General features: G+C 37.1%; 1 protein-coding gene across 3 annotated transcripts in view; it reads left to right on the plus strand.

Annotated features, from left to right (window-relative positions):
- The first annotated feature begins 14,129 nt into the window (after positions 1–14,129).
- The window catches only part of PTPRR (protein tyrosine phosphatase receptor type R), a 257,281-nt gene continuing 249,755 nt past the window's right edge, over positions 14,130–21,655 (plus strand). The window contains exons 1-3 of one of the 3 annotated variants that reach the window (XM_032646704.1): positions 14,130–14,365; positions 18,730–18,860; positions 20,784–20,814. The gene's annotated coding sequence lies outside the window, so the exon portion shown is untranslated. Of the gene's footprint in view, positions 14,366–18,729; positions 18,861–20,783; positions 20,815–21,655 lie in introns of those variants that run through there. The other 2 variants (XM_032646702.1, XM_032646703.1) reach the window with 2 other exon arrangements.

The raw sequence follows: 21,655 nt of genomic DNA on the forward strand, positions 1-21,655 counted from the left end.
GTTATGTTCAGCTATGTAACTTGTAAATAAGGAATCTTGATTTTACAGTTAATACTGTCCACATATAAAACACTAAATAATATTGATATTGCTGATCTATTGATGTATTTATAATGATTGGGTGTTAGAAATTGGTCACATCAAAGGTTCTTGAAGAAAAATGAAATAGGGCCTTTTTTCTTAAGGGAGAAAATAAATTTATAGATTTTTAACGTCTGGAGCCTCATGGGAAATAAGCAAGATGCATGTTTAAGGAATGTCAATTACAGACAATTACAGACAATTACAAATGCCTTTCTTTTTAAAAAATGGTCTGTCATAAAATGGTGATATGAAACCTTTACTATTGATTATTGTATTCTACTGGAAATTTCTCAGGCTGTGGAATTAGGCAGCTAAGGTTACTTGCTGCTCATTATTATGCATATTGTACAAGTAACTTAACTTCTGTGAACCTCGATTTCCTCATCTGTAAAATGGGGATAATGAAAATATTTACTTTATAGAGTTCTGTCAGGGAATAACATCTGCAGAGTGCTTAGCTCATGTCTAGTTAGCATGAAACATTGGATGAAGACAAACTTAATAAAGAGTTTGGTGTTATAGTTTTAAATATTGGCTTAAATATTGAAATGAGAAAATTCTAACATCAATACATATTGGGAAAGTTTTGGAATCTGACCCAAGATATTATGAAGAGATCTTTTACCCAATGGGAAGGTTAGATTCAACATACGATAGTGGAGGGCAGCTACTAGAACAAAGAAATCTATTTCATCATAACACTCCAATGAATTTAAATTCTTCAGTCAACTCATTGCAAATATGTTTATTTAATATATGCTCTAAATAATAGCAACTTATCAAGTTACTCAATATCCTGACGAATAAGACTTTTGAAACATGAATACAATCTCATAGGAGAATAAAACAGGTGCCTTAGAGAAAACATAAACTGTTCTTGTAAAGGATACCTTCCTATTATATTTTACATGTTTCTGTTATTAAAAGATAGATGCTTAGTTTTTTTCATCTAGAGCATTGCATAATGACAGGTGAGCATCTTTTTCTGTAATTATTCTGCTACGATATGAATAACCAACAGGCACAGAAATTAGTTTCACTGAAAGGGAAGGAATCCAAATTGTGAGAAGAATGGTACTATTGTTAATTTCCATTTTCTATTGAAAATAAAAACAAAAATTAAAACATCAAAAAAAATTGCCATTGTATCTTCTGCCGCAGAGAGAATTCTTTGAAAATTCTGTCTTTATAGCATTCATTCAACAGCATTGCATAGTGAATTCTATGGAATACGAAAGCAAGGGAATGGCGATAACTTGCTGTCCCATAACTTAAGACTCCCACTGTTGTCAACTGCTGCTTCCTCCCCTTCTTACTGGAAGGAGAATATGTCTCAAGCAGTGGTCCCACCGAAGATCACAATCCCAATAATATTTAGCCCACACAACCCTATTTATTTGTGAGCTCTGAGGAATAAATACCCTATTGACCCCTCACCTCAGGGATCTTCTGCAAGAAAATCTAATGAAAAAGAAAGTATTGATTATTCTTTTAGTATTAAGCCAGTATCTCTGGTCATCTGTTTACAAAGAACATTGGCTAGTGGATTATGTCTTTTAGACAGTTTTTCTGAATGGCTTAGTGGTTCAACCTGGCCTCTTCTAGGTGGATTCAAATCAAAGAAAGTGTTAATTCACATTTCAGCGTATTAGAAAAATATAAGTGAAATAAAGATACAAAATGGTGTTGAAAATCACCTCCATTTTCCAGGTTTCTTTTCTTCATCTTGAAATAAAATCTCTACCCACCCAGGAGTGATATACCAATATTGGAACATGTGCCACTCAATGTATGTCAGGTATTAGCCAAACTGATACGGAAATAAAGTGTGTGGATACACTTCAGATGTTCCTGAAAAAAAGACAGGTCTTTCAGAGAACCACACTGGCCAGGAGGGTAACTGGTTTCCCCAATATTTCTGTGAATCTCCCAAGGAAGCACCAGTATTAAAGTGACTTTCTGGGTTAATTGGATTTTATGTAAAAATTTGTTACTGAGCACACATGTCAAAAAGTACAAACTTCTCATTATAAAATAATAAGTCATGGGGATGTAATGTACAACATGGTGACAGTAGTTAATAATGCTCTATTGCATATTTGAAAGTTGCTAAGAGAATTAATCTTAAAAGTTCCCACCACAAGAAATCATTTTTGTAACTGTGTATAGAGACAATATTAAGGTGATATTTTGTAATATATACAAATATGGCATCATTACATTGTACAATTGAGACTACTATAATGTTATGTGTCAGTATAAATGGTACTGAGTAAATAGTTAAAAAAAAAGAGTTAACTCAGATTGCCATCTTGGTCAGTTTCACATTAGCTGGAAACAGACTTTGTTTACTTTAGTGCTGATAGCATGTCTCATCTTAGGGCAATTTCATGCATTCAAAGCAAATTCTTAATCTTTGCCATAAAAATATGAAGGATCAGGTATAAAACAATTTAGCTTCCCTTGAGATCCTAATGCTGGGATTAATCCATAATCAACCAGTCTTCAGAACTGGTCTGAAAAAGGTAAGATCCTTAGGGGTAGATAATTGTGTTAAGCCTCTAGGAATAGGAGATGGGGAAACCTTTGACACCAAATGAACTCATCGGTCTTAAGAAATCTAGATTCAGAAACATGGAACAAATCAGGTACCTGGTATCCATCACTAAGTAAGGAGTTCTAGGATGAAGTCTAGTATAGATGATGCAGAGAATGGATATACATTAGTGAGCTTATTAATGAGTGAGATAGCAATCCTATGTGTGATACATAGGCAGACTACATACATGAAGGAGCATGCATTCACTTATTCATTCATCCAACAAATATTCATTGACTTTGTATCAAATGCCTTGCTCTGTGCTGCAGCATGGAGATGCCAAGATATTCACCTTTGCACAATGCCTTTACTTAAAAACGTGTAGTTAAGGAAAATAAAAACTCTGATGTACCTGATTTTAGTGTATCATCAAGTACTGAAAAAAGAGTTGCACAAAAAGAACTTTGGAGTAAACCATTCTGTGGGTCTCCATTCATTAATAGCAAGGGATTGAGTCAGACAAGCTCTCTCTTTTCTTTCAGCTCTCAAAATTCCATGATTTTGTTATACATCTACAGATAATCTGTAAAACTGAAAACCCATTTTAAATCATAAAAATTCTTTGTTATGATTTGTTAATGATAAAAAATCTTTTTTTGCTGTTATGAAGATAGTTCTTTGTAAAGCATTCTTCAATATCTTGTTATATAGTCTGATGTTTTTCTTAACTTTAGTTTACTGTTTTGTATAAAACTGTTTATTTTAATTTTGATATAAGGCTGATGCTTGTATTATTATTGCTTTTAAAACTAATCTGTCCATTTGAAAATTGAAACTGAGGAATGTGTAGAAATCACTGATCTGCCACAATTTCGGTAGACCTTCCAATGGGTGGGGTGGGACTCGCAGGGCGGGGAGGCTGCACTGGAGGGCTCTTTCAGTTCAGTTCAGCTCAGAGAACATCTTCTCTGGGCACCATAATAGGACTTGATGTACAGTGACAAACAGAATTATTTTGAAGGGATAAGATACTCATGTGGCTAGTAGATATCCTAAATGATTACCTGCCATTAGAGATTCTTGGCTCTAAGCTGAATCATTACATATAGGCACATATGTTAAGTAGACAAATGGTTTAACACAATCACACACCCTACAGAGAGCCTACTGTGTGCCAAATAACTCATCTACTGTGGATCGTCAGACCAACCTCTCATATAAGCAAACCGCCAAGAGTGCTGAAACATCCCATCGTGGGATTTTCAGCTTCCTCCAGAATTTATCCCAATTGATAACAATTTGCCCATTCTGTCCTCCTGCTCTTTGCACTCAGCTGTGTAGTTCTCAGATTCCCATTTGGCGTTAGATCTTGGCTTCTCATGCTTGGCTCAAGATCCCCTGCTACTTTTAGACAAAAATTCCTGGCTCAAAATTTGCTGGTCATTTCCTCTCAAAGATGATTCTGGTATTTGCCCTTGTGGCCTAAGTATTGCAAGCCATGGATAAGAGACACTATTGACATCTGCTGTTGTGCCAGAACACACAGAACACTGGAGTCAGCCCTCCAGAAGAAGCTAGACTCCAGACATATTTGAATCACTTTTTTATATAAGGCTTCATGACTGGGGTCCCTGTTATCTTCCTACAGACATTCTCCTACTCAACACAGTATATTCTGCAATGAAGCACTACTTGTTATCCTCCTAGTTACTTTGTCTACTCTTGTACTTCTGAGTCTCTGTGTACTGAAATGTTTTCTATCCTTTCTTGTCATTCTAGGCATGCCTTCATGTCTTTCAAGGCCAGCTCAAGTGTCTTCTCCTCTTGGAAGTATTCTGGCAACCCCAAGCCAAGTGAGGTGATCCTCATCTGTGACCCTACATCAGTTAAGTCACTGTTCAGTGACTGTTTTACTTTCTCATCTGTTTTCCAAATATACTAAGAGTTCTGTCATCCTAGGCAGCCTCTTGTCTACCTCTGAATCCAAGATGAGGTAAGTGTGAATTGAGTATGTGAATGCATTCGTAACAATGGCTTCTCGACTACTAAATGTCACATTCTTGGAACTCTTCATGGGATAGTGTCAGGTTCAGAAATGTTTCATCTTTTCTGTTTATAATTAAGTCATATTCTCCTGCTACTACCTGCTTTTCTCAGGTTTTCCTTAAGAATGAATATTGACTATTTGGATTTTTCCCTCGTGATGCTTGGGAATGTTTCTTTGTTATAAACACTTGTCTTGGTGTTTGTCTCTTCTGGTGGGATACCAGCATCCATCCAGTCAGTGCATTTTTACGTGTGGGAACTATTTTACAAAGTACCCAAGCACTGTATCCTGATTGTTTGACTACCCATTATTATGACAATTCCATCTTTCTACCACCTTACTTCATCATGTCTTCCACTGGAGTCCTTCAAACTTAGCATAATTCTTCATTGCTGGAGATTTACAGCTTACTCCTGAAATTAGCCATCCTCATACCATAGCTTGGGGTTTCTCAAATTTGTTCAGGTGGCAAAACGCCTGGAAAAATGATGCATGCTGATGTAATGAACTCCCACTTAAAGGAGAAGCAATTTTAATTACGGAAAACATGGCTATATTCTATGTACATGAGATAAAAATCACAACACCGAATGCACATACCCTTGAACAAGAATGAGATTGGTGAAACAGACATAATTATCACAGTAATTTATTTCTTATTTCTTTCTTTGTTTTAGAAAAGATTGAATAGAAATATTCTACATTTCAAAAAATTCTATGAAGACTCAATACTTATGGCAGGAGAGAATTTCTCCCTGGATAGAGGGTAGTTTGTATCTTTCAGAGTGTGTTAATTACTTTATATCTTGTGAAATGCTTTTTCAAACTGTGTTTCTATAGACATATATTTCTCCATTAAATTGAATAGTGGAAATATTTTTCCTAATTTATAGGTAAATTTAATGAATATCATTTAGTCCATTTTGTGTTTTTCTCTCATGATTATTCTTCACTTTTTGATTCTTTCCATGTCACCTGCTAGTAGATGAGAGAATGAATTTACAGGGAGTGAATGAGTGTTAATGCAATCTCCATAATGATAATAATAAAGAATATCCACCCTAATCATCTGTTCGTATATACTAAGCACTAGCTTAAGAGTTTATTTATATACATTATATAATGTGGTTCTCCCACTAACACCAGAGGATTCTATTTTCATTTTACAAACGAGGAAACTGAGGTTACAGAGAATAAATAACTTGTCCAATGCATCTTAAAGTTTCTGCTGCTTCTTCATCATTATCTTGCCCCGAATTTCAGATAATCTTGGGAATTATATTGAAATGAACAGAGAAGGATATTCTAACTGAATCTCTTTGTGATATTCATGTGATGGAAAAAATTATCCCAGAACTTTTAGGCTGTGATTCATAAAGCTTTTATTTTATTTCTAGTTTTGATGGGGAGGGTGTCATTCTTCTCATTTTTGCAAGGTAGCAAGATATGAATTGAACTTGAATACTTTAAACAATGGTCTGTTGCAACAAGGATTCTGTAGTATTAGCAAGGTTTTCTCAGTTAATTCTCATCTTACGTGTCCTCTCTCAAACTCTGTAACCATCATTGGTGGTATGCTGACCTGAGTGGTTTTGTTCCTAATATACAAAGCCTGAATAAAAAGCAGGTGCGGTCAGGAATATATAAATTGGAACCCAATTCATGGAATCATGTATTTTTCCCTTTGAAAGAGGAATACAGTTCTCTGGATTTATAGTCACCAAGGAGCTTTTATTGACACGTGAAATTCTGAACATCATTTAGATAAATCATGGAGCTTTGTCAGTCCCATCACACGATTTGTGATGCTTTCCGGTGCCTCTGGGTCCAGAAAGCAATGAATGGCTTGTGCTTATCAACATATGCCATTCTTCATCTATGACAGACACAGCATGGGAAATAGATTCCTGTTAATTTTTAATAAGATTCACAAATAACATCCCTTCGGGGCTCAGAAAAGACTATAGCTGTGCAGAGAGTTTACTCTAAGGTACATTAAAAATCCACATCAAATATACATCAAGACACAGTATTAAGGTCTTCAAAGGTATAGTCAAAATAGCCATCCACAAGGGCATCAGTTTGCCAAAAGTGTCTCGGGGAGGGTACGCCCATCACGTACAGCTCACCATCTGTGGCTTTCCATTAATGCTGAGCTGGCATCAACTCTTCGGTAAGCGTACCTCCACAGGCCTGCTCTGCTCTCCCAGCATGACTGGGAAGGTCACAGTTGTGAACAAATGCTTCTACCCCTTCTCCATTCTGTGATGCATTACGATTTAGTGCATCCTTAGGGCCTTAAAGACAGTCTCATCTTTAAAAAGCTATCTACTAGAAATAGGAACTGTGTGATGGCAAGGTATAACACGGAGGAGCATTGCTAAAATGCTTGCATTGAGGAACAGAGTAATACCTGCCAGACAGTGTTGGTTACTGTTAATCGTTCATGCCTTTGGATGTTGTCCAAGACTTGACACTCCTCTTACACTCATGCCAGGTAAAGTCTCCTTCATCATCTCTCTTCTCCTTAATATTGACGTTACTCGGACTTCATTGTGAAAACGCATTGCTTTTTTGTCTTCACATACTGCTCATCAGTTATCGGATTCAGTCTGATGTCTTTATCTTTTACCTATATGCTTTTGCCTTCAGTTCTAGCCTCTACCCTGTGATTCAGTCATAGAAATCTAAATATAGGCTGTACGCCTGCACTGGACAGTACTCATTATCTCTGCTCTCTGTACTCTGATTCTCCTGGTGTGTGGTCCAGTCTGCTCCAGGAGCACAGAAGTCATTCTCGACTCCTCTCTCTCCTATATATCCATCTTTCAATCTGTCACCAGGTCATGTCAATCATATCTTCAGAATGTTTCTAGAATGTACTCCCTTTCTGTTCCTCTTTATACCTACTTCTGCTAACCAAGTAGAGGCCCTCTCCATCTCTTCTGTAAAATTTCAGTAGCTTCCTGTTTTCTTTTACTCCAGTCTGCTCCAACTCCTTAATCAATCCCTCCCACAACCAAAGCGGTGTCCCTACAGTGTACACCTGAGCATATCACTCCGGGCCTCAAGACACTGAGAGGCTCTCCATTGGCCATGGGACGAAGTTTAAGTTCCTTAGAATGGCATATAAATCCTTTTATGTCTTGATCCAGTCGTCCTCTACATCTAATTCCCCCTCACTCTTAACTTCATATTTCATACTCTGATAAATATACATTATATTCCTTTAGCATTTTGTGCCTTCATTCACTTTGATCCATTTAAGACGGACACCCATCTTTCTATTCCGTCTAACGCTTACTCATCTTTCAAGGTGTTATTTTCTTCTGGGAGTCATACATTAACCCAAGGTTGGAATAAGTGCTCCTCTGTGCTCACAAAATATCCAGTGTACATCCATATTTATTACTTATGGTAGTATATTAAGCTTACCCTAATATAAGCGCCTTAGGAGCTGCCTCCCTATTTTATTCTTTTACTCCATTCTTCTAGCTTAATGAGTAGCATAGTGCCTGACACATAGTAAGTGCTCAGTTAGTGTTTCCTGATGAGAACTTAGAGGGGTTTTGAACATCACTATGGACACGTGGATCATGACTTAAATGTTGAGGTTCCTCATAATTATACCTTATTATTCAATTTAAAATGGCCTGCAGATTACTGCAGTACACATGGCAGATCGCAGTGGCTCGCAACGGTCAGGTACATCAACCTTGAGAGCAACGCTAATGCTCCTTTTTTTTCTTCCAGTCTTATTGAAATATAATTGACCTACAGTCCTGTATAAGTGTAAGGGGTGTAGTGTAATGATTTGACTTACATACGTCATGAAATGATGATCACAGTAAGTTCAGTGAACATCCAGTATATCATATGGATACAAAATTAAAGAACTAGAAAAAAATGTCCTTGTGCTGACAACTCTTAGGATTGACTCTCTTAACTTTCATGTATTAACACACAGCAGTACTAATCGTATTTATCACATTGTGCATCACGTCCCTAGCACTTATTTATCTTATAACTGGAAGTTTGTACCTTTTCACTGCTTTCATCCAATTCCCCCTCCCCCCACACCGACCTCCCACCTCTGGTAACCACAAATCAGATCTCTTTTTCTGTGAGTTTGTTTGTTTTTGAAGTACAACTGAACTACAACGCTATGTTACTTCCTGTTACACAACATAGTATTTCAATATTTCAAGACATTTCAAAGTGATCAACATGATACGTCTAGTTATAATCTGTCAACATATAAAGGTATTATATACTTACTGATTATAATCCCCACACTGTACATTTCATACCTGCGACTCATTTATTTTGCAACTAGAAGTTTTTACTTCTTCATCTCCCTCCTCTCTTTCTTTTCTCCCCTTACTCCCTGCCCCTCTGATAAATACCTGTTTGTTTTCTGTATCTATGATTCTGTTTCTGTTTTGTTATGTTTATTCATTTGTTTTGTTTTTAGAGTCCACATATAAGTGAAATCATACAGTATTTGATTTTCTCTGTCTGACTTATTTCACTTAGCACAATAGGTCCATCCATGTTTTATCACAGATGGCAAGATTTCACTCTTTTTTGTGGCTGAATAGTATTCCACTGTGTATATATACACCACATCTTCTTTATCCATTCATCTGTTGATGGACACTTAGGTTGCTTCTGTAACTTGGCTATTGTGAATAATGCTGCAGTGAACATTGGGATGCATGTGTCTTTTTGAATTAGTGTTTTTATTTTCTTTGGATAAATACCCAGGAATGGGATTGCTGGATAATATGGTAGTTCTATTTTTAATTTTTGAGGAATCTCCGTACTGTTCTCCATAGTGGCTGCACCAATTTTACATTCCCACCAACAGTGCAGGAGAGTTCTCTTTTCTCCTCACCCCCGCCAACACTTTTTATTTGTTGTCTTTTTGATAATAGCCATTCTGACAGATGTGAGGTGATATCTCATTGTGGTTTTGCTTTGCGTTTCTCTGATGATTAATGATGTTGAACATCTTTTCATGCGCCTGTTGGCCATCTGTACGCCTTCTTTGGAAAAATGTCTGTTCAGGTCCTCTGTGCATTTTAAAATCCAATTGTTTGGTTTTTTTGATGTTGAGCTGTATGAATTCTTTGTATATTTTGGATATTAACCCCTTATTGGATATATTTTTGATGTAAGGGGATTATGCTACTTTGAAAAGTCCTTCTCTTCTGAGAATAGAGTGACATTCTGTTGATCCACGTCTTCTTGCTTATTTGGTCTCCCAGTGACAAGAAACACACATATTTATAAAATAGCTGACTGAAGCCAATGGTGTGTTTGTGGTGATAGAACAGAGAGAAACAAATGGGTGGGCACAGATATTGAGCGGAGGGCGTCAGAGAATCATATCCTGATTCACCAAAACAGAGATCAGCATTTTGGCACATCTTATAGGCATGGAGTTTCACTCTGTCTTTTTTTTTTAATAAAGCAGAAATGATAAAGTTATTGAGGAAATACAGTTTAGTGTTGACCTTCTCCATCCCCCAAATAAACATTCCCAGTTATTTGCTCTAGATTTTGAAAAGGTCTTTGGCCTCTTTTAGCCAAACAGACATAACTATGATTGCAGTTATAACTAATTTTTAGAAGCCATTTCAGGCCTACTAAGTAAGCAGAAGGCACTGAGTAACTGAATTCACTTTTATATACCTGTTCAGTGTATTTAAAGAGCTCTTGAGGACAATACAAGAAGAGAAACGTGTTCATGATTCAGCTGCCTCATACTGAGTGAACAGTACCTGATTTCATGCCGGTACTTATGTAACAATGCCCTGCTGATAATATGAGCTAGTGGTAAACCATGGTGATCTCACCAAGCTGTACCATATACATTGCACTTTTGTAAAGCAGCATCTGGATAGAGGAAAAGAAATACTCCCATTTTCTTGTGGTTATAGGGATTTTTGTTTCAGTAGAAGTTATAATCACCAACATCATCATCATTGTCTTTCCTACCAAGTTACAGTGCCCGTTATGGCAAGTATATATAATGCTTCTGCTTCAGAGTGTTCCGAAATGAAGAACAAAATAATAAAGAAGGCCAAGAAAGAGTTCTCATTCTGACAAAATGGTAGACTAAACTAACTTCTTCATAAGCCTTCTGTTAGAAAAGACCTGGAAGTGGTGAATAAATTGTGATGGTTAAATTTAAAGTAGAGCCAAATTCAAAGTAAAGACAGAAGTATCCCCAAATGACAAAAATCAACAGGGAAGCGGAAGTTAGGGTACTAACCACAACTTGACATTGAGACAGAAGTTTAGAATGGCAGTGGATGTGGTGGCACAGAGGAGAGGGAAATTAGTTCTATCGTGTTTTGCAATTGGGCTTTAATTCCCAATGCAGACAAATAATAAAACTTGAGTAAGACAGCGAGTTGAAAAGTGAGATACTTCTACATGTACGTGGAACCACTGAAGGACTGTCATAAATACAAAGTGTAAAGATTCTGAGTTAACGCTTCTGGTTTGGTCTAGGTGCTACTGGACCAACGCTCTCGCAGATGCTAACTATAAACAGTGAACAAAAGATGCAAAAAAGATGAACTTAGCAGCACAGAAAAGAAGATAAAACTAGGTATATTGTGGAGGAGAGGTGGCATTTTGAAGGGAATGGCAAAGAGTGAGTTACTTTTGTGGCATTTAGTAAAGAGGGCATCGTGAACTCCATTAAAAAGCTTGCAGTTCTTCTGGAACAAAGAACTAGTGAGTGGAGTTTGGGGCAACTTCTGCTACTATAAAATCAAGAAAGAACCCCATTAAAGAGAGAACAAGAAGGAGGATGTTGGGCTTCACTGGTGGCGCAGTGGTTGAAAGTCCGCCTGCCGATGCAGGGGACACGGGTTCGTGCCCCGGTCTGGGAAGATCCCACATGCCGCAGAGCGGCTGGGCCCATGAGCCATGGCCACTGAGCCTGCGCGTCCGGAGCCTTTGCTCCGCAATGGGAGAGGCCACGACAGTGAGAGGCCCACGTACCGCAAAAAAAAAAAAAAAAAAAAAAAAAAAAAAGAAAGAGGATGCCCTAAATCATGTATATAAATTCTGCTTCCAAATCATGGATGGGTGAGAACAGATTCCTGCTAAAGAGAATGGACCTTTCTGATTCTATGTTCTGAACCTGCAAAAGGCCCATGCTTACCCTTGAGCTCCACGTGCACTGGACAGGCCCAAAACAACATAGCAGAGGCTTTGAGCACTGAACTACAATTTAAACTACCACCCATCATAGACAATTCCTTGAGCAGTGAAAGCACTGGCCTTGACCCAAAGCAGCTTAGCAAAGACTTCACCTACTGAACTGATATCAGAACCACTACAAGCCCAGAAGGCAAGGCAGAACTTGCAGTCTTAACAGAACCTAACATTAACCTTACATTGTCCGGAGGATTCTAATAGGATCCCAAGGCTTAAGAGCATAGTATTCAAAATGTCCAGAATAAAATCTGAAATTACTTGATATGCCAGGAGCCAGAAAAATGTGACCACTTTTCAAGTGAAAAATATAATCGATAGATCAAATCCCAGGATGACTCAGATATTGCAGTTACCAGTAGACTTCAGAGCAGTAACTTTTCCAGGAGGTAAAGTTAACCACACTAGAAATGAATAAAAAGATAGACGTTTTCTGCCAAGAAACTATAAAAAAGAATCCAATGGAAATTTTAGAATTGAAAAACACAATATTTGTAACAATTCACTGGATTGGCTTAATTGCAGATTTGAGATGACAAAAGAGTCAGTAAAATTGACAATAGAAATATAGGTATACAATCTAAAGACCTGAGAGAAAAAAATATGCGCAGAATCTCAGGGAAATGTGGGTCAACATCAAAAGGACTGATATTCATATCATTGGAGTCACAGAAGGAGAGGAAAAGGGTGCAGAAAATCTGTATTAAATAATGGCTAAAATTTTCCTAAATTTGTACAAAATTATAAATTTATAGATTCAAGAAGCTCACTACTTCCAAACATGATAAACTAAAACAAACAAACAAAAAAACCTTTGCCAAGACACATTACTGCTGAAATTCAAAAGCAAAGAAAAAAATCTTGAAAGCAGGAAAAAAAAAACCCACGTTACGTAGAAGATTAAATGTGTGCAGTTTTTTGTACACCAATTAAACGTCAACAAAGCAGGATAAACGGTGTATATCTGGGTAAATATAAAGGACTATATTTTTTAAGGTCTGCAAAACATGTATGACTGTTCAAAGCAAAAATTATCACATTTATGATGGGTTTCAACGTATGTAAAAGTAATATATATGAGAATTACAAGGGCAGGTTCAAGGAACCTATATGGGTGTGTCTTCTACATTTTACTTGAAATAGCAGCAGAATAATAACTCTAAGTAGACTGTGAACAGGAGGTATGTATGTTTTACTCCCCAGAGCAACCACTAAAGAAATGATACGAAGAGTGTTAGCCAAAAGGCCAATAGCTAAGCTTAAATGGAATATTAAAAGTAGTTCAATAATCCAAAAGAAGGAAGGAAAGGAGGCTCAGAGAAACGTAAAAAGGGGGGACAAACAAAAAATGAATAATAAAATGGCAGTGCTAATAGTCAAGAAAAGACAAATTTTTTAAATGAGATACCATTTCATATGTATTGATTTGGCAAAATAATTGGTAAGTATGATACTTATGTGTGGGTGAAGCTATAGCAAAATTGATACTTTTATACATTGCTAGTGTGAATGCAAATGTTTTGAATGCAAATTTGTGAATGCAAATAAATTGCTACCAGCACTATGTAGAGTAGCTTAGTGCCTTGAAGGTAGAGATGGTGACCGCCTATGAGTGAGCAATTTAACTTTTATGTGTGTGCTTAGATAAACTGTGGTAAACATGCTTGGAAAACATGTGTGTGCCTTAGATAAGCTATGGTAAACATGCTTGGAAAACATGTGTGTGCCTTAGATAAACTATGGTAAACATGCTTGGAAAACATGTGTGTGCCTTAGATAAACTATGGTAAACATGCTTGGAAAACATGTGTGTGCCTTAGATAAGCTATGGTAAACATGCTTGGAAAACATGTGTGTGCCTTAGATAAACTATGGTAAACATGCTTGGAAAACATGTGTGTGCCTTAGATAAACTATGGTAAACATGCTTGGAAAACATGTGTGTGCCTTAGATAAACTATGGTAAACATGCTTGGAAAACATGTGTGTGCCTTAGATAAACTATGGTAAACATGCTTGGAAAACATGTGTGTGCCTTAGATAAACTATGGTAAACATGCTTGGAAAACATGTGTGTGCCTTAGATAAACTGTGGTAAACATGCTTGGAAAACATGTGTGTGCCTTAGATAAACTATGGTAAACATGCTTGGAAAACATGTGTGTGCCTTAGATAAACTATGGTAAACATGCTTGGAAAACATGTGTGTGCCTTAGATAAACTATGGTAAACATGCTTGGAAAACGTGTGTGCCTTAGATAAGCTATGGTAAACATGCTTTGGAAAACATGTGCAAAGATGTATTAAAAATTTTTTTTAAACCCATCCTTTTTTTTTTTTTTTAAGGAACTTTTTTTGTTTTTTTGGCTGAGCCTCGCAGCATGTGAGATCTTCCTTCCCCAACCAGGGATCGACCCCTCGTCCCCTGCATTGGAAATTCTTAACCACTGGACCACCAGGTAAGTCCCCCCAAAACTGTTTTTAATAGAGGAAAATATGGGAAACAATTTAGCTTTATAGAATATAATACTAGTTAGTAAATTTTAAAATAAAACAACTAGTGCATATTGTTTATGGATACTACAGTAAAGTTTAAAGGTATGATTAGGAACTACAAAATCATGAGAGTCATTACATTTGAGCAGGAAGGTAATAGGCATGAGAAGGTAGCTGTATTGTTAAGGTTTTAAAAAGAAACCAGAAGCAAAAATAATAATAATTTTTTAAAAGAAAGGAAATACACAATTACTTATAGCTCCTATTTATACAATTCAGTCCTTTTTACCCCATAGTATTTTTTGTGATGATAATTTCAGCGTTAGTCGACTGAGTTATCCAGGGATAATGAAAAAAGGGAACAAATACTCCTCATCCATCTCCTGCTTTTATTCATCATTCTTAGGATAGGCAGGAGTCTGACTGGAATGTACACATTTAGGTTTTTCCTAATTGGCTAAGGGTTGAGGTATAACTCAAAATCCCTGATGTCCTATTCCTGACACTTGGTTTGACACTTTAGAATTTCCTCTTTTAATGGGGCAATGGCTTCACCAGTACTAGAACTGCCATGGCTATGTTAGGAATATTAGAACTTTCATTCTCCTGTACATGTTTCTAAATATTTTACAGGGTAAGTGAGTATCATTTGAATGCCTTTTCTTGCTTTGTAAAGCAGCTCACATTAATTGAAGAAGAGCTCTAAAAACTAAGTCAAAAATGGAATGCCATAGTGCAATGCTATGCAACAATAAAAATAATGACATGGAAATGTGTTCCCACAATACTATTAGGTAAAGAAACAGTCTCCAAATCCATAGTATGATGTCATTGGTGTAAAAATTAAGTTAAAGTAAATAATAATTATAAATACATGCATGCATAGACCCATATTTCCCCAGGGTGGGAGTAGAAGGGAACTAGACGTAGCAAAATGCTACCAGTGTTTATCACCAGTTAATGGAATTCATAGCCACACTTTTTTCTTTCTTTTTGTATTGTCTGTTGTTCAATGGATGTTTTTACTTTTGTAATTTAGAATGTTCAACTCAGACTGGAGATAATTAATTTAGATAAGGGTGAATTTCAGAAATATGGTGTCTGTTTTGCCCACTTCCTACAAATAGTGTGGTAAAGTTAGATTGCTATCTAATTATGTTTACAACTAATTCAAAAATAATTAAATTAATTTTATTTCCACATTTGTTACTGAATTTGGTTTTGAAGGGAGTATACTTTTCAATCTTTGTGACTTTCACTTTTGGAACAGACCTAATATAAAATATGATTTAGTTTAAGTTCTGCAGTCAAAATCTAGGCTAGATTACTTACTTTCTTTTCTAAAGCAGAGTATGTCTAAGACTAGAGGGTCCAGATGACTCCTTTTAAGAGGGATGATTTATATTTTTCTCCATTTGTATTAACAACAAAGTAGTATTTTGGTGGGCCCTTATTATATGGACTTGAATAAAAAAGACATTTTATTAAAATGTAAAATGAGGTTACTTTCTATTCTATCCCCAAATAACAAAAAATCAAAATTATTTTTTAAGTTACTCTAAGAAACAGGACATTTGTAAAATCTTTATTCTCCAGCATTTGGACAATACCTAACCCACGTATTTTGATGCCATTTACCAAGCAAGAAACTGAGAATACAAAAATGCTTGCTTGGGTATTTTTCTCATTCTTTTCCTGCTTAGATTTCTCATCCATAATACGTTGGATCTACTCTTTTGTTGGTAATTTAGTATAAGGGCAGTTCACAAAGTTTTTCTCTAAGTCTCTTAGGGTGAATAAAATATCAACGTATGCACCCACATTTCTAAATTAATAAGATGTTTATTTTATACTAAAAGCATGAAATAAAGAGTGGAATTCCATGTGATTGTGTCCATTGGGTAGTTGCAATCTCTGAATTTTTGTTATTTGCAAAGTTCTATTACAGTAATTTGGAATCAGTGGAACTAGAATTAATTTAAAAATTCTGGTGGAGAATTATTCATTTAGTCTAATTTGACATTTTTCCTACTGTATTTCTCTGTACATGCATAGTATATTTAAAGTCGTGCTGGAAATTTTTTCTGACACAGTGGTTTTCCAAGTTGGTTAAAATATCTATGGACTCATGAGAGACTTTAGCTGTTCCCTCCTCCTGGAAAGTTCTTTAACCAGGGATCTGTTTTGATAACTCTTTCAGCAACTTCAAGGCTCTGTTCTTTGCTTGCCTTCTCCACATGGCTTATCTTAAAGATCCTATTTAATTCTGCAAATTCCTTATACTCACATTTTGTCCCCATCCTCACTCCCCTAATTTCCCTTACTTTGATCTATGTTTTCCTTTCCCCATAGCAGTTATCAACTTTCACTGTACTATATAATTTAGTTCTTTCTTATATTTACTGTTAAATGTGTAACGCTTCCTCCTAGAATGCAAGCATCGTGAGGGCAGGAGTCTTCATCTTTTTTGTTTCAATAATACATCCCAAGAACTAAAAACACTTCCTGGATCATCACAGATACTCAGTATATGTTTTTTTTTTAAATCATTTGAAATCAAATGATTTATCAATGAAAAGTCAGCAGATTATTTCACAGTTTTTGGAATGTATGTGATGTAGCATATCCCACTATAATTTGACTTCAAATAATATTTTCTAGTATATTCACTGAACAGAGATACTGGTGTTGCTCCCGCACACATGGATTCTGTTGAATAAGTCAAAATCATGGTCACAGACAGATGACTGCTTAGTTATTTGAGGATATTAGTGGTCCTGTTACAGTCATTTTTAGTAAGGTTACTTCTAACTCTCCCTACCATGTTGTGGAGGAGTAGGTCTTCCACAAAGGAATATTTTAATCTAAAAATGTTTCTCAACCCTGAAGCATAGACTGATAAATTATCCTCTTCTCTCCTGTGGACATACAGCTGCAAGAATGAGAGAAAGAAGGAACTACAAGACAGAGAGAACCGTGACTTTTAGTTTCTAAGAGTGAGCAGTCAGTGAGAGGCATGAAGGCCCATATTTGGGACATGTTCTTTCACGTCATCTTATAGTTATGGGAGAAAATAATGTAACAGAAATGGAGTGGCATTAAATGATCTAATCAAGCCATAGCTACATTCCCTGGATATTCTTAGTGTCTTGCGCTTTTGGTTGAATGAGTTGTTCCAAAACGGCCTCATTCAAGGAAATCCAAGAGAATGATCAAGCAATGCAGAAAATGTATTTGACTGGCCCTACATAGCTGGCCTAAGCCATAACTGAGGGCTCTCACATCTGTGTGCTGCTCAGGATGATGCATGGGGTAAGTGCATCCTGATTAGTGTCTTGGGATGGACAGAGAGCTAATGCAGGAGAGTCAGTGGTTTATAAATCTATTACCGATATCTTGGCTGAATCTGACCTTTGCAGTGCCAGAGTAGGTGACAGTACAATACACTGATACCAAGGGCTAGCTCCCAGGAAAGTGTATGCTTCATTCTGAATAAAATTTTAATGATGAACCAATAGCAGAATCTATAGGTACTCATAGCCTTCCTATCTTTGATATTTTGTATTTTACTAGGACAGCATATTTCACATGTATATAGAAGAATATATACCTTATTTGGGGTACCTAAATTTTTTCTTAGAATACATATTGCTGTCTTTATGTATTTGTGTATGTGTGCGTGTATCAAACACTTTAGATAGATAAATCTTAGCAAAACTAGAGCTGTGTTAGGTTGTAAAATTTAATTGTCATTAACCATCTTGATTGAAGTCTGTTTCTTGAGTTGAAAACACTGCATTTTCCACTTAAGTCTTGAAGTTAAGTCCTTCCATTAATCAGGGAGTCAGTACAACAGAGTTGTTAAAGCATAGTGCTGGAGTCACCAGTCCTGACTTCTGATCCCAGCTACACCACCTACTGGCTGGATGACCATGGGCAAATTACTGGCCTTATTGAGTTTCAGTTTCTTCCTCCATCACAAAAGGAGAGTAACACCTCCCAGAGCTCTTGCGAGAGTTTGGTGTGAAAATATATATTTTGTAAATTGTAATGCTTTTCTTCCTCATTCTTAGTGCGCTTTTTATTTCACCATTTTCTTCACTGTATGCTCATACAGGAGAGTAGATTGTTCTGCTTTTTTGTGGTTAGGAAAAATATTTTTAAAAATTAATGGTGAAGCCACTCATCTGAACATGTCTTCCCCCGTGAATTTCCAGTTCATTCCGTTTGATCCTGGGCCATTCTACTCTGAATACAGCTTAATTCACATCAATTCTTTAACTTGTAAAGATAAATTATTGCCCTTCTTTTTCCCTCTTATCTGTAGATATCTCTCAGGCAAAAGGAAAGGGACTTCGTGATTGATAAAGTGGCTCTGTGAAGCATGGTGCAGGGCAAGTACATTATGGATCTCAGTAACATGTTGGGCATCGTCACCTATTGCTCCTGTACACTTTGGTAAGTTCCTTGAAGTCATTTCACTGTCTCGCGTCTCTTGCACCTGCTCACACCATCCCACAGCCTCTCTTCATGCAGAGCAGTTAGAACCTGCTCATCCAGCTGGGCTCGGCTCGTTTACTGTTCTCCACTGACAGCTTCTTGCCTGCTACACATTCCCACCTCTGCTGCCACCCTCCAAGAAGAGATAATCTCCTCTGGGGATTCCCCTGCGGTCCAGTAGTTAAGACTCCGCACTTTCATTGCCGAGGGCACGGGTTTGGTCCCTGGTCAGGGAACTAAGATCCCACAAGCTGTGCTGTGTGACAGCCAAAAAATAATAATAAAAATAAAGTCAAGCCATTAAAAAAAAAAAAGAGATAATCTCCTCTATCCTGCTCTACATTACTTTAAGCATCCTTCTCCTTAAGTTGTTCTAAGCGTGATTCTACCTGCTGTGTGTCTCTGTTCACTAGATGCTAGACCCCAGAGTCCACTGCCACAAGCAGTGCTTCACCTTTCTGGAGACCATCTCCTGTGGGTGTGTCTCACCAGACCTTTACTGCCAGGTCTAGGGTCAGTGTTCTGCTCTGGCCCTCATCTAATTCTAGTGAGCTGCCTACAGGTGTCACTATTTATGTTTATTATATGGGCAGTAGTAGTATATCACAGTGGTTTGGTATCAAATTATCTGATCGCACATCCTAACTCTACCAGTTTACCTTTTGGTTGATTACCTACTACTTGATTTGGGGCAAGTTACTTCTCTGTACCTCAATTGTCTCATCTCTAAAATGAGATGATGATAATGCCTCCTTGTAGGGGTGTTATAAAGTTTAAATGGGACATCCATATGCTTAGAGCAGAGCCTGGCACACAGGAAGCACTAAACAGTGTTAGCTCTCGTTATATTTAAATAATAATCATAATCAAATAATTTAAATAGGAAACTCTAACAGTCAATGGATCCAGTTTCTTTAAAGTGTCCTGGGGAAAGATGGCCAAGATGAATGGTTTTCATCCATTTATAGACATGTTAATCTGGAGGCTCATAGCAGTTATATTTGGTTTGAGGACAGGCTCTGAAAGGCTTCTTTCCTGTATAAATTCTTCCTGACTCTCACTTCATAAGAAACAGAGACTGTGCATTTTGGGGGGAGAAAAAGTCCACATGACTAATTTTCTGTTTCTCTTTCAAAATGTAAATGATTTCCTTTAGGACACAGCTCTGTAGGCCAGTACCAATTTGCATGGCTCTCTCATATTAATTTCCATGCTTCTTTACATTGGAACTTTTTAAAACCTTGGCACAGTTTGTTAACCAAGGTTCTTCTCTAAAATACCAAATTGCCTTCACTAGTGTTAGATCACAGGTCAAGGGGAAAGCAGCATCTATGGACTCACAGAGAATATGTCTCAAAGAAATAAGGGATTGACTTTTCACTAATGGGCTAATTCACTTACTGTCCATTGACTTCACATGTCATGGGATCAAATCTATTGAAGGTATATTAGGTCAACTCACCAAGGAATATGAATTTTTTTTGCTCCTTTATCTTTTACAAGTAAATTAATAATTAATATCCAGTCGCCAAAATTACATCTGGAGGTTATTTTTACCATGCTGAACTCTTCTAGTAGTATATCTAGTCGAATTAGAAATTGGGAATTTTGCTGTGAAGGGGATTTTCATGCACAGTTTAATAATTCAGCTACCTGCACCCCTGGGCAAAATAAATAGCTGGCTGAATGCTTTTTGGCAAAGTCACAAAAAATTATATTATTTGAAACTTTAAATGTCCCCCCCCCCCGAAATAAATGTTGGGATTATCTGTGGGAAAGCAAAGGGTTCAGGGCATTATAGCAGCATTTCTTCATTTTACCGTATGTGCATTTTCTTCTTGGAGAGCTATGTAAGTGTGGTAAATTTTTTTTTTTTTTTAGGGAGGACGAAAATAAGAGAAGCACACCCACTGTAAGTGGACTACAGTTATTTCGCTTCAAGTCTCAGCCCTGCCGCAATTCTAGTACCTGATGTTAGATGAGAAGGGCTACTCCTCTAAGTTTTAAACACAGCTAAATATCTACTTAGTAAGAATTCCAAAGGGTCAGGATAATTGTCAAATTGAATTTTATCAGCTAATTGCTTTTGATTTATTCCTTTTTTTGAGCACCTGTTTTGTGTGAGGCACTACTGTTCTAGTCAGTTGGCATGCATCAGAGAATAAAATTGTCAAAGATGGGCTTCCCTGGTGGCGTAGTGGTTGAGAGTCCGCCCTGCCGATGCAGGGGACACGGGTTCGTGCCCCGGTCCGGGAAGATCCCACATGCCGCGGAGCGGCTGGGCCCGTGAGCCATGGCCGCTGAGCCTGCGCGTCCGGAGCCTGTGCTCTGCAATGGGAGAGGCCACAACAGTGAGAGGCCCACGTACCGCAAAAAAAAAAAAAAAAAAAATGTCAAAGATATCTGCCATTGTAGAGGTTGGATTCCATTGTGGGAAGGGGGGTAAGGAAAGAGATAATAAATGATAGATGTAACAAGTAATTCTTTTGGTATGTTAGAAACTGATATATGCTGTGGGGAGAGGATACTGGGGAAAAGTGAATCTACAGTAGGGAAAGAGGTTACAGCTTAGAGAGGTTTTGGGCGAAACGGTAGTGCCACAGAAATGGTATGTGACACACCCATGTGGGGAAGTGGACGAGGTGGAGTGGTAAAGCTGCATTTATCTCTATTTTCAGCATAGAAGTCCTGTAAACGTATTAAAAATACATTTCACTCTCCCCCTTCTCTCAACTATTTGAGTGTAATTCCTA

The sequence above is a fragment of the Phocoena sinus genome, chromosome 10 (assembly GCF_008692025.1).
Source record: "Phocoena sinus isolate mPhoSin1 chromosome 10, mPhoSin1.pri, whole genome shotgun sequence".
Taxonomy (NCBI): Eukaryota; Metazoa; Chordata; class Mammalia; order Artiodactyla; family Phocoenidae; genus Phocoena; species Phocoena sinus.